Raw genomic sequence first — 13,933 nt, 5'->3', positions numbered from 1 at the left:
CTACTAGTTTGGTGACCTTTGGGAGTGATATCTCAACACTATAAATAGAGATATCATCCACCACTTGGATGACACACTTGAATAGAACAAAAATTCTCTCCTTCATCTATATTTTTTGGCTTCTTCTCGTTATACTTATATATCTGAAATTTTCCCTAAGTGGTTACTGAAAATTGTGCTTATACTTTATAAATTTTGTACTAGTTAAATTAATTTGTTTTAACTTTTATATTACTGTTTCTTTTCCTTCCCTCCTTTTCCACACCAGTTCAGGCAATTTAAACTACAACGTTTGGAAATGATTTCCCACCACATTGAATCACTTTTCCAACGTTCAAAATCGATCATTCATCTTCTCCAACTTCATTCTCTATTCATCAAAACAAAAATTCATCACGACGAGTATCATCTCTCCCAATTCATATCATTGTCTTCTTCAATATCTCTCCAATTCACCCGTACTATTTTCGATAATTCTCACTTTATTCCATCAATCTTCTCATGGAACACAATGATGAGAGCATATTCCCAAATAGAGTCTCTGAAGCTCTTTAAACAATACCAAGAGATTAGATTAAAACCAGATAGATTCACCTTTCCTATTGTGCTAAAGGTTTCTGGGCATTGTTTCATGATTGGGACAGGTGAATCGTTGCATTCGATGGCTGTGAAGTCGGGTTTTGGTTCAGATTTACATGTGAACAATACCCTTTTGAGAATGTATGCTGGATTTGGTGTGATCAGGTTTTGCAAGACAGGTGTTTGATGAAATGCTTCAGAGGGATAAAGTTTCTTGGAGTTCAATGATGGATGCTTACGTTCATTGGTATGTATATTTGTTTAAGTTATTTGTCAAAAACACATATTAATTATTACTTTTATACGAATTTCACAGCCCAATTATCACAATCTATGTATTATGGATCATATAGCCGACTTTAACTACTTGTGATTCAAGCATTATAGTAGTAACTGTTGTCTTATTATTCACAGTTTCTTCTTCTTTCTCCTTCTAAAAGATATTTCATGTATCTGCTGATTACTCTGGAATCAGTACATTATTTATGATTTATGAACCCGGCAAGTGTATGAAGGCTGAGAGATTCTATAACATTATGTGGAAGTTGTTTAAGATGATTATTATAATGGGAGTGAATAGAGTACATTTTGAGCGTGACAAGTCAAGTTTCGAGGAATTTGTAAGGGTTAATTGTCTTTTGATAGGCCTGACACATAATAGGTCACAATTTTTATGAACAATGCTAGCTTGTAACCTTGTTCGTTATCCTTCAGAAATTTGGTGCCAAGGTAGTTATGGTTCTCTTGAGCAATATCTGTGATCTAATACTGTTGGTGAATTTTTTAAAATTCATCCCGGATGTCGATTATGAATACTTGTTTTGTACCATAAGAAGAAACTAGTATTACTATTACTTGGATATATTAGCTTGAATAAGGAGTTCCAAGCTTGTTCACTAGTCTAACTTTTTCTTTTTTTCCTTCTTGCTGCAATACTGCAATATATTGTTAAACGATGCCTAGGGTTCATATCTAAAAGGATCAATAAGCTGTTGAGCCTTTAAAATTGTGAAAGCTACATACACTCCTAAATGATCAGGGATTAACAATGATGGAAATTTTCGGGGTTGGAATTTTTTCTTTTAAATTGGATAGGAGCATGTACTCCTGAAAAATAAGGGAGTAAAAATGAATAAAAAATTCATGGTTTAGATTTCGTTATTTATCTTGGAAAGGTCCCGATGATACTCTTTAAAATGGGGAATTAACAAAGAAGGAAAACTTTCATGGTTGAGATGCGTGCAACACTCCCAGCCTCTTGTATTTAGGTACACTGGTCTCACTGCTGTATTTGTTTACTTTTTCATAAATCAGAGCATGTTAGTTTTTTTTTCGGAATTCTGGAATCTCTATGTACATTCATGTCCAATAAACCACTGAGCTTTGAAACCCAATTTTTGCAAACCAATCTTTGGACATTTTACCTACAAAACTTTTGGAAAGAGGAAGCTAGATCGTGGCTCCAATGGTCATGAGTATTCTAAAACTAACAAGCTAAGGTGGATTATGGACAGTAATTTGGTCTAATAGTCTAACACTGCTGCTGTTTAGTTGTCTGGATTGCATATGGATGGATTCCCATGTCAAATTCTGTCTGCAATTTTGACCTGAAAAATAAAGAGAAATCCTAAAATTAAGTTTCTTTTGAGATAAACTTTGAATTAAACGTTGGATGGACAACAACTATATAATGATACTATGGTTAGTTTGTCTTTCCCATGGGAGAGTATAGGGGACTTTGGATTTATTAATAGGGAGTAGGGAGCAATAGACAAAATATAAGTAGGCTTGACTTTCTTCTGATGAAGTCTCCAAACATTTCGCTATTGCTCCTCATAGTTGAAGTAATGACAACAATTCTACTTGTTCTCCCTACAGGGTCTCCAACCGTTTTATCAATACTTTCCCGTCTTATTCAATTTCATTTGATATCATAAAAGTGTGATTCAGGATATCACCTAAGTGAATTCTATAAATTTCTTAAGTCAAGTTCCTCTACATGTGATATGATCATTTTTTTCATATAGTGAATCAATTCTTTTATAGACGTAGAGAACATGAATAGTTTGTACCTGATCATATAGAGTGACCAGTTTAATGGGTTTTTATGTTCGCTTTTCATCCCTTTTTGGCATATAAATGAATATTTGCTACCTTGGCCTCTCTTTTTGTGTCGGAGGTCTATTAATATGATTGTCTTTCCTGCTTTCTTTTCCTGTTTAACTTTTACTGTGAGGTTTTTTCTTTCTGTCTGGCTTTTCAAAGTCATAATAGTCAATGTTTTCCTAGATATCTCAGTATGCCTTCAGATGCTATGCTCCTGTTCCAATGTATGAAGCTAGTAAATAAAAAGCTAAATTCTGTCACTTTGGTTAGCTTGCTGGGGGCATGTACTCGTATCCTGAATATCAGATTAGGTAAATGTATTCATTCGCACATTCTTACCAGTGGTATTGAACTACATGTTGAGCTGGAAACAACTTCCTAGGCATGTATCCAAAATGTGGTCATATACAACAAGCTTTCCATATATTCAATTCGATGGATGCTAAAAATCTGCAGACCCGGACCATCATGATTTCTGGTCTTGCTGATCATGGACATGGAGAAGAAGTTGTGTCCTTGTTTGCCAGAATGGAAGAATTTGGCTTTAGGCGGGATTGCTTATCATTTTCTGCAATCTTATATGGTTGTAGTCATATTGGCTTTGTTGATGCGGGCTGTGAATATTTTGAAAAAATGGGAAGTATTTATAACATTAGGCCAACTATGGAACATTACGGATGCATGGTGGATATGTTTGGACGTGCTGGAGAATTAGAAAAAGCTTATGATATTATAAGGAGCATGCCTACAAAGCCTAATTCTGTGATATTGAGGAGTTTCATTAATGCTTGTAAGCATCATGGTCATAATCCTTGCGCAGAAGAAAATATAAGGGAGATTCTCCTCAAAAGAGAGCCTGATCTCGGATCAAACTATGTACTTGCATCTAGTTTGTCTTATCTCTTTGGTTATTGCAGTGATGCGAACAGCCTAAGATCGGCTATGAAAGCAAAAGGGATAAAGAAATATCCTGGCAGCAGTTGGGTGCAGTCGCTTGATAGTCCTTCCGAAGGAAGCAGTTGAAGGATCTGGTAGTAATGTTTCTGTTTATGCCAATAGAAGAGTCAATTCAGATCACAGGAATGAAGGCACTGTTACATTCCAAAGACGAGAGAACACTATCAATGGTGGAGGAAAATGAATTGCTTCTTTTTGGGTAATACCACTAGGCTGAGGTACAAGTTTATGGGAGCTGTTGCTTTGACCATTGGAAAAGGGTCACACCGAAGTTCCTAACATTCTTGCATAAATTTGAATAACTCGAAAAACGAAGATTACCTTGTGAGGTAATTTTGATTTGTAGCTCATGGGATATGACATTTGAGAGGAACTCCACAAATTGGTATACTTCTGGAAGAGGAAAAGCTGTGCTCTGTCAGAGCCACAAATTGGTATTCATCACGACCACTATCTTCTCTCCCAGTTCATATCATTATCTTCTTCAATATCCCTCCAATTCACCCGTACAATTTTTGATAATTCTCACATTATTCCATCAATCTTCGCATGGAACACAATGATGAGAGCATATTCCCAAATAGAGTCTCTGAAGCTCTTTAAACAATTTCAAAAAAACCTCTCTGGTTGGTACACTTGGGGGGAGGACTGGTGAATTACCAACTGTATATTTGGGCATGCCACTAGGAGCAGAAAGTAAGTCTTCAGGAATCTGGAATGAGGTGGTCGAGAAGTGTGAAAGAAGATTGGTGAACTGGAAGAGTCAATATCTCTCCTTTGGCGGGAGACTCACTCTCATCAATAGTGTTCTCGACTCCATGCCTACCTACATGATGTCTATTTTTCCTATCCCAGATGGGGTCATTAACAGACTTGATGCAATAAGGAGGAATTTCCTATGGGAAGGAAACAGTGACACTAAGAAATTCCACTTGGTTAAGTGGGATAAATTGATTGGGAGCAAACAAAAAGGAGGTCTTGGGGTAAGGAATTTGAAGATTCAGAACCAAAGCCTTATGATGAAATGGCTATGGAGACTAGCTTCCAGTGAACATGCACTATGGAAAGAACTTATCAAGCAGAAGTATGAAATGGAGGACCACTGGTCTACCAAAATGGTCACTAGTACTTATGGAACTAGCATCTGGAGGGCCATCAGAAATTTCTGGCCAAAATTAAGAGAAAATTGCAGCATTAGAATTGGAAATGGCATGAAGGTCTCCTTCTGGGAGGACAGCTGGTTAGAACAAGGCTCTCTAAAAAACCTCTTCCCAGATATCTACATTCTGAACCAACAACAAAAAGACACTGGCAGAAGTTTGGTCAAATCAGGAATGGAATTTGAGTTTTAGAAGGCCCCTAAATGATTGGGAGATCCAAAGACTAGTAGATTTCTTTGGAATCCTTGAACAATTCAAAGGAACCTCTACCTCCCAAGATGGATTGTTTTGGAATCATAACTGCAACGGAAATTTTAGTGTGAAGGAAGCTTACAAAAAGTTCAACTCTTTCACCCATCAGGTTACTGGCTGGCCATGGAAACTTATCTGGAAAGTTAAAATACCTCCTAAAGTGTCCTGCTTCACTTGGCTACTAGCAAAGCAGGCTGTTTTGACTCATGAAAAGGGGTATCCACCTGAGCCCTAGGTGTGTCCTGTGTGGAGAAGAGGCTGAAACAGTCAATCACCTCTTTCTTCACTATAGGATCACTAATATTTTGTGGAGCATTTTCATCAATTGGAAGGACCTTTGTTGGGTGATGCCAAGAAATATTGTCCAGGCCCTGAAGATATGGAGTAGCGTTGCCTACATTTCTGGTCATAAAGAAAGATGGAAGATCATCCCTACCTGTATCTGGTGGTCTGTGTGGAAAGAGAGGAACCTCAGATGCTTCCAGAACAAAAGTAACAGCATCCAGAAGATGAAGATGAATTGCTTGGTTTTATTTCATTTTTGGTGTAAACAGGAGTATATGGAAGATCTAGAATCAGTAATGAATGCTTTAGGCACCTTGTAATTTTTGTGTATTTAGGATTGAAGATCTTCCTGATACTCTCCTTTTATTTGTAATTAGTAAACCTGTAACAAATTGTGGCAGGTTTGATTTTTTTGGAATATAATACAAGACTGTTACCTTCTCAAAAAAAAAAACAATTTCAAAAAATTGGATTAAAACCAGATAAATTCACATGCCCTGTTGCGCTAAAGGTTTGTGGGCATTGTTTGATGATTGGAACTGGTGGATCATTGCATTCCATGGCTGTGAAGTCGGGTTTCGGTTCAGATTTACATGTGAACAATATCCTTTTGAGAATGGATGCAGGATTTGGTGTGATCAGGTTTGCAAGACTGGTGTTTGATGAAATGCTTCAGAGGGATATTGTTTCTTGGAGTTCAATGATGGCTGCTAACGTTCATTGGTATGTATATTTGTTTCAGTTATTTGTCAAAAACACATATGAGTTTTTTCTTTTATGCGAATTTCACACCCCAATTATCACAATCTATGTATTAGGGATCATATAGCCGACTTTAACTACTTGTGATTCAAGCATTATAGTAGTAATTGTTGTCTTATTATTTACAGTTTCTTCTTCTTTCTCCTTCTAAAAGATATTTCATGTATCTACTGATTACTCTGGAATCAGTACATTATTTATGATTTATGAACCCGGCAAGTGTGTGAAGGCTGGGAGATTCTATAGCATTATGTGGAAGTTTTATAAGATGATCATTATAATGGGAGTGAATAGAATTACCCAAATCTAAGTAGATTTTGAGTATGACAAGTTTATTACTTTGTGGAAACGAGTTCATGTATCGAGGAATTTGTAAGTTAAACGTCTTTTGATAGGTCTGACACATAAAAGGTCACAATTTTTATGAACAATGCTAGCTTGTAACCTTGTTCTTTATCCTTCAGAAATTTGGTGCCATGGTATTTGTGGTTCTCTTGAGCAATATCTGTCATCTAATACTCTTGGTGAACTTTTTAAAATTCATCCCAGATGTCGATTGTGAATACTTGTTTTGTACCATAAGAAGAAACCAGTATTACTATTACATGGATATATTAGCTTGAATAAGGAGTTCCAAACTTGTTCACTAGTCTTAACTTTTTCTCTTTTTCCTTCTTGCTGCAATACTGCAATATATTGTTAAACGATGCCTAGGGTTCATATCTGAAAGGATCAATAAGCTGTTGAGCCTTTAAAATTGTGAAAGCTACATACACTCCTAGATGATCAGGGATTAACAATGATGGCAATTTCGGGGTTGGAATTTTTTTCTTTTAAATTGGAAAGGAGCATGTACTCCTGAAAAATAAGGGAGTAAAAATGAAGAAAAATTTCATGGTTTTGGATTTCGGTATTTATCTTGGAAAGGTCCCAATGACACTCTTTAAAATGGGGAATTAACAAAGAAGGAAAACATTCATGGTTGAGATGCGTCCAACACTCCCAGCCTCTTGTATGTAGGTATGCTGGTCTCACTGTTGTATTTGTTTACTTTTGCTTACATCAGAGTATGTTAGTTTTTTCTTTTTTTTTAAAATTCTGGAATCTCTATGTTCATTCATGTCCAATAAACCACTGAGCTTTGAAACCCAATTTTTGCAAACCAATCTTTGGACTTTTTACCTACAAAACTTTTGGAAAGAGGAAGCTAGATCGTGGCTCCAATGGTCATGAGTATTCTAAAACTAACAAGCTAAGGTGGATTATGGACAGTAATTTGGTCTAATAGTCTAACACTGCTGCTGTTTAGTTGTCTGGATTGCATATGGATGGATTCCCATGTCAAATTCTGTCTGCAATTTAGAACTGAAAAATAAAGAGAAATCCTAAAATTAAGTTTCTTTTGAGATAAACTTTGAATTAAACGTTGGATGGACAACAACTATATAATGATACTATGGTTAGTTTGTCTTTCCCATGGGAGAGTATAAGGGACTTTGGATTTATTAATAGGGAGTAGGGAGCAATAGACAAAATATAAGTAGGCTTGACTTTCTTCTGATGAAGTCTCCAAACATTTCTCTATTGCTCCTCATAGTTGAAGTAATGACAACGATTCTACTTGTTCTCCCTGCAGGGGTCTCCAACCGTTTTGTCAATACTTTCCCATCTTATTCAATTTCATTTGATATCATAAAAGTGTGATTCAGGATGTCACCGAAGTGAATTCTATAAATTTCTTAAGCAAGTTCCGCTACATGCGATATGCCCATTTTTTCATATAGTGAATCAATTCTTTTATAGATGTAGAAGAAGATGAATAGTTTGTACCTGATCATATAGATGGACCAGTTTAATGGGCTTTTATGTTCACATTTCATCCCTTTTTGGCATGCAAATGAATATTTGCTACCTTGACCTCTCTTTTTGTGTAGGAGGTCTATTAATATGATTGTCTTTCCTGCTTTCTTTTCCTGTTTAACTTTTTACTGTGAGGTTTTTGCTTTCTGTTTGGCTTTTCAAAGTCATAATAGTCAAATGTTTTCCTGGATATCTCAGTAACTTGCCTTCAGATGCTCTGCTCCTGTTCCAATGTATGAAGCTAGCAAATGAAAAGCCAAATTCTGTCACTTTGGTTAAGTCGTTTTGTTATCATTAATCTGATCTTATACATTTGTCATTATTTTTTCTGTATCTTCTTCCTAACTCTGTTCTTCATTTTTACTACTAATAGTTGTTACTTCAATTACTTTGTGTATCTTGCTGATTATGTTTCTTTGATCTTAACAGTGATTAAAAACTGCTGAACCGGGTTGGAAATCTGGGAAAAGAACAAGTGAGACCAATAGGGCCACAGTTGAGTGTAACTTTTGTAAAAAAGTTACTAATGGCAGAATCTTTCGTCACAAACAACACCTGATCGGTACTTTCAAGGACGTCACATGGTGTGAACAGTGCCCGAATGCTGTAAGGGAAGAAATGAAAAAATATGTTGATGAAAAGAAGGAACAAAAACGTTAGGCTTTACTTCAATCGGATGTGACTAATATTGGTGATGATAAAGATGAAGTTATTGAAGAAGGTGAAGCTACTGAATAGTTACTTCCTTCAAAATCACGAAAATAGTCATAGAATGCAACAATCATAGAACCATCATCTTCCTCAACTTCATCAACTAGCATGTAGCTACTTCTTTACCCGTCCTTTGTAAGCTTTAGTATTCCCCCTTAAACCATAATGGTTCTATGATTGTTGCATTCTATGACTGTTTTCGTGATTTTGAAGGAAGTGACTATTTAGTAGCTTCACCTTCTTCCATATCTTCATCTTTATCATTACCAATATTAGTCACATCCGATTGAAGTAAAGCCTGACGTTTTTGTTCCTTCTTTTCATCAACATATTTTTTCACTTCTTCCCTTACAGCATCCGGGCATTGTTCACACCGTGTGATGTCCTTGCAAGTACCAATTAGGTGTTGTTTGTGACGAAAGATTCCACCATTAGTAACTTTTTTACAAAAGTTACACTCAACTGCGGCCCTATTGGTCTCACTTGTTCTTTTCCCATATTTCCAACCCGGGTCAGCAATTTTAAATCGCTGTTAAGATCAAAGAAACATAATCAGCAAGATAAACAAATTAATTGAAGTAACAAATATTGGTAGTAAAAATGAAGAACAGAGTTAGGAAGAAGATACAGAAAAAATAATGACAAATGTATCAGATCAGTTGTGATATGACATTTGAGAGGAACTCCACAAATTGGTGTACTTCTGGAAGAGGAAAAGCCGTGCTCTGTCAGAGCCACAAATTGGTATTCATCACGACCACTATCGTCTCTCCCAGTTCATATCATTATCTTCTTCAATATCNTTGTGATATGACATTTGAGAGGAACTCCACAAATTGGTATACTTCTGGAAGAGGAAAAGCCGTGCTCTGTCAGAGCGACAAATTGGTATTCATCACGACCACTATCGTCTCTCCCAATTCATATCATTATCTTCTTCAATATCCCTCCAATTCACCCGTACAATTTTTGATAATTCTCACATTATTCAATCAATCTTCGCATGGAACACAATGATGAGAGCATATTCCCAAGTAGAGTCTCTGAAGCTCTTTAAACAGTTTCAAAAAATTGGATTAAAACCAGATAAATTCACATGCCCTGTTGAGCTAAAGGTTTCTGGGCATTGTTTGATGATTGGAACTGGTGGATCATTGCATTCCATGGCTGTGAAGTCGGGTTTCGGTTCAGATTTACATGTGAACAATACCCTTTTGAGAATGTATGCAGGATTTGGTGTGATCAGGTTTGCAAGACTGGTGTTTGATGAAATGCTTCAGAGGGATATTGTTTCTTGGAGTTCATTGGTATGTATATTTGTTTCAGTTTTTTGTCAAAAACACATGAATTATTTCTTCTATGCGAATTTCACTCCCCAACTATCACAATCTATGTATTAGGGATCATATAGCTGACTTTAATTACTTGTGATTCAAGCATTATAGTAGTAATTGTTGTCTTATTATTAACAGTTTCTTCTTCTTCTTTCTCCTTTTGAAAGATATATCATGTATCTACTGATTACTCTGGAATCAGTACATTATTTATGATTCGTGAACCCGGCAAGTGTGTGAAGGCTGGGAGATTCTATAACATTATGTGGAAGTTGTTTAAGATCATTATTATAATGGGAGTGAATAGAGTAGATTTTGAGCATGGCAAGTCAAGTATCGAGGAATTTGTAAGGGTTAATCGTCTTTTGATAGGCCTGACACATAATAGGTCACAATTTTTATGAACAGTGCTAGCTTGTAACGTTGTTCGTTATGCTTCAGAAATTTGGTGCCATGGTATTTATGGTTCTTTTGAACAGATATCTGTTATCTAATACTCTTGGTGAATTTTTTAAAATTCATCCCAGATGTCGATTGTGCATACTTGTTTTGTACCATAAGAAGAAACCAGTATTACTATTACTTGGATATATTAGCTTGAATAAGGAGTTACAATCTTGTTCACTAGTCTAACTTTTTCTCTTTTTTCCTTCTTGCTGCAATACTGCAATAGATTGTTAAACGATGCCTAGGCTTCATATCTGAAAGGATCAATAAGGTTTTGAGCCTTTTAAATTGTGAAAGCTGCATACACTCCTAAATGATCAGGGATTAACAATGATGGAAATTTTCGAGGTTGGAATTTTTTCTTTTAAATTCAAAAGGAGCATGTACTCCTGAAAAATAAGGGAGTAAAAATGAATAAAAATTTCAAGGTTTAGATTTCGTTATTTATCTTGGAAAGGTCCTAATGATACTCTTTAAAATGGGGAATTAACAAAGAAGGAAAACTTTCATGGTTGAGATGCGTGCAACACTCCCAGCCTCTTGTATTTAGGTATGCTGGTCTCACTGCTATATTTGTTTACTTTTGCATACATCAAAGCATGTTAGTTTTTTTTTTTAATTCTGGAATCTCTATGTACATTCATGTCCAATAAACCACTGAGCTTTAAAACCCATTTTTCACAAACCAATCTTTGGACGTTTTACCTACAAAATTTTTGGAAAGAGAAAGCTAGATCGTGGCTCCAATGGTCATGAGTATTCTAAAATTAACAAGCTTAGGTGGATTATGGACAGTAATTTGGTCTAATAGAATAACACTGCTGCTGTTTAGTTGTCCGGATTGCATATGGATAGATTCTCATGTCAAATTCTAACTGCAATTTAGAACTGAAAAATAAAGAGAAATCCTAAAATTAAATTTCTTTTGAGATAAACTTCGAATTAAACGTTGAAAGGACAACAACTTTATAATGATACTATGGTTAGTTTGTCTTTCCCATGGTATAGAATAAGGGACTTTGCATTTTTAAATAGGGAATAGGGAGCAATAGACAAAATATAAGCAGGCCTGACTTTCTCCTGATGAAGTCTCCAAACATTTCGCTATTGCTCCTCGTAGTTGAAGTAATGACAACGATTCTACTTGTTCTCCCTGCAGGGTCTCCACCCGTTTTGTCAATACTTTCCCGTCTTATTCAATTTCATTTGATATCATAAAAGTGTGATTCAAGATGTCAACTAAGCGAATTCTATCAATTTCTTAAGTCAAGTTCCGCTACATGTGATATGCTCATTTTTTTCATATAGTGAATCAATTGTTTTATAGACGTTGAGAACATGAATAGTTTGTACCTGATCATATAGAGTGACCAGTTTAATGGGCTTTTATGTCGCTTTTCATTCCTTTTTGGCATATAAATGAATATTTGCTACCTTGACCTCTCTTTTTGTGTAGGAGGTCTATTAAAATGATTGTCTTTCCTGCTTTCTTTTCCTGTTTAACTTTTACTGTGAGGTTTTTGCTTTCTGTCTGGCTTTTCAAAGTTATAATAGTCAATGTTTTCCTGGATATCTCAGTAACTTGCCTTCAAATGCTCTGCTCCTGTTCCAATGTATGAAGCTATCAAATGAAAAGCCAAATTCTGTCTCTTTTGTTAGCTTGCTGGGGGCATGTACTCGTATCCTGAATATCAGATTAGGTAAATGTATTCACTCGCACATTGTTACCAGTGGTATTGAACTACATGTTGAGCTAGAAACAGCCCTCCTGGGCATGTATGCAAAATGTGGTCATATACAGCAGGCTTTCCGCATATTCAATTCGATGGATGATAAAAATCTGCAGACCTTAACCATCATGATTTCTGGTCTTGCTGATCATGGACATGGAGAGAACTTGTGTCCTTGTTTGCCAGAATGGAAGAATCTGGCTTTAGGCCGCATAGCTTATCATTTTCTGAAATCTTATATGCTTGTAGTCATATTGGCTTTGTTGATGCGGGCCGTGAATATTTTGAAAAAATGGGAAGTTTTTATGACATCAGGTCAACTATGGAACATTACGGATGCATGGTAGTTATGTTTGGATGTGCTCGAGAATTAGAAGAAGCTTATGATATTATAAGGAGCATGCCTACAGAGCCTAATTCTGTGAAATTGAGGAGTTTCATTAGTGCTTGTAAGCATCATGGTCATATTCCTTGTGCAGAAGAAAATATAAGGGAGATTCTCCTCAAAATAGAGCCTGATCTCGGATCAAACTATGTACTTGCATTTAGTTTGTCTTATATTTTTGGTTATTTCAGCGATGCGAACAACCTAAGATCGGCTATGAAAGAAAAAGGGATAAAGAAATATCCTGGCAGCAGTTGGGTGCAGTCGTTTGATAGTCCTTCCGAAGGAAGCAGTTGAAGGATCTGGTACTAATGTTTCTGTTTATGCCAATAGAAGAGGCAATTCAGATCACAGGAATGAAGGCACTGTTACATGCCAAAGACGAGAGAACACTATCAATGGTGGAGGAAAATGAATTGCTTCTTTTTGGGTAATACCACCAGGCTGAGGTACAAGTTTATGGGAGCTGTTGCTTTGACCATTGGAAGAGGGTCACACTAAAGTTCCTAACATTCTTGCATAATTTTGAATAACTTGAAAAATGAAGATTACATTGTGAAGTGATTTTGATTTGTAGCTCATGGGATATGACATTTGAGAGGAACTCCACAAATTGGTATACTTCTGGAAGAGGAAAAGTCGTGCTCTGTCAGAGCCACAACTCCATTATCCTTCTCAAATTATTTCTAACAGTCAATCATGCCTAGATATTGGACTAGTTGGGATCAAGTTTATGAGTCTCCTATATCCATTCTACCTTATTTGGGGCCATTCTTTTCTATACTGGTAAATGATTTGTTTTCTCCATAAACTACTCTTTCTTTTCAAAATATATGGTTTAGGTTAATCTTGGAATTCTATTCAGAAGTTGGGATGCCCTTAAAGTGGCACCTCAGCATGGCCTGAAACTTTGGTTAAAAACTATGAGGTATTCCCATGGGGAAACAAATTCAAAATCTTTTATTAATGTCAAGACTTAAGTCCTTTGCTTTGAGCTCTGAAATTTAAATTAAACCAAGTGGTATCTTCATTTATCTGGTAGTTTAACTGTAATTTCTGAAATGAAGGAGAAGAAAGCAGTGAACATGTCATGCTGGAGTAGTTTTTGTTGTAAGCAAAATATGAAAAACGAAGTTTTGGTAGTTGTACTACTCAAAGTAGCAAGTACATTTGGGTTGATATAATCAATGAAAAGAGAGCATGAAAAATCATTTGACTTCCATTGCACCTGCAGCAGCATGTGTCTGCTTTTAAGGTATTCCCCTAAATGCTTTGAAAGTATAATCACTCACATATCCATTTGCATGTTATTTTTTGGAGCTTGACTTGAAGCCATCAGGAAAGGGTCATGCTCTGTGTACTCTG

General features: G+C 36.1%; 2 pseudogenes; both read left to right on the top strand.

Moving 5' to 3' along the window:
• The first annotated feature begins 298 nt into the window (after positions 1-298).
• Positions 299-3,865, top strand: LOC125853894 (pentatricopeptide repeat-containing protein At4g21065-like; annotated as a pseudogene).
• A 2,033-nt stretch (positions 3,866-5,898) lies between these two features.
• LOC125856842 (pentatricopeptide repeat-containing protein At5g27110-like) lies at positions 5,899-13,577 on the top strand (annotated as a pseudogene).
• The last annotated feature ends 356 nt before the right edge of the window (positions 13,578-13,933 follow it).

The sequence above is a fragment of the Solanum stenotomum genome, chromosome 1, assembly GCF_019186545.1.
Source record: "Solanum stenotomum isolate F172 chromosome 1, ASM1918654v1, whole genome shotgun sequence".
Taxonomy (NCBI): Eukaryota; Viridiplantae; Streptophyta; class Magnoliopsida; order Solanales; family Solanaceae; genus Solanum; species Solanum stenotomum.
This window is presented reverse-complemented; position numbering and strand designations above follow the sequence as displayed.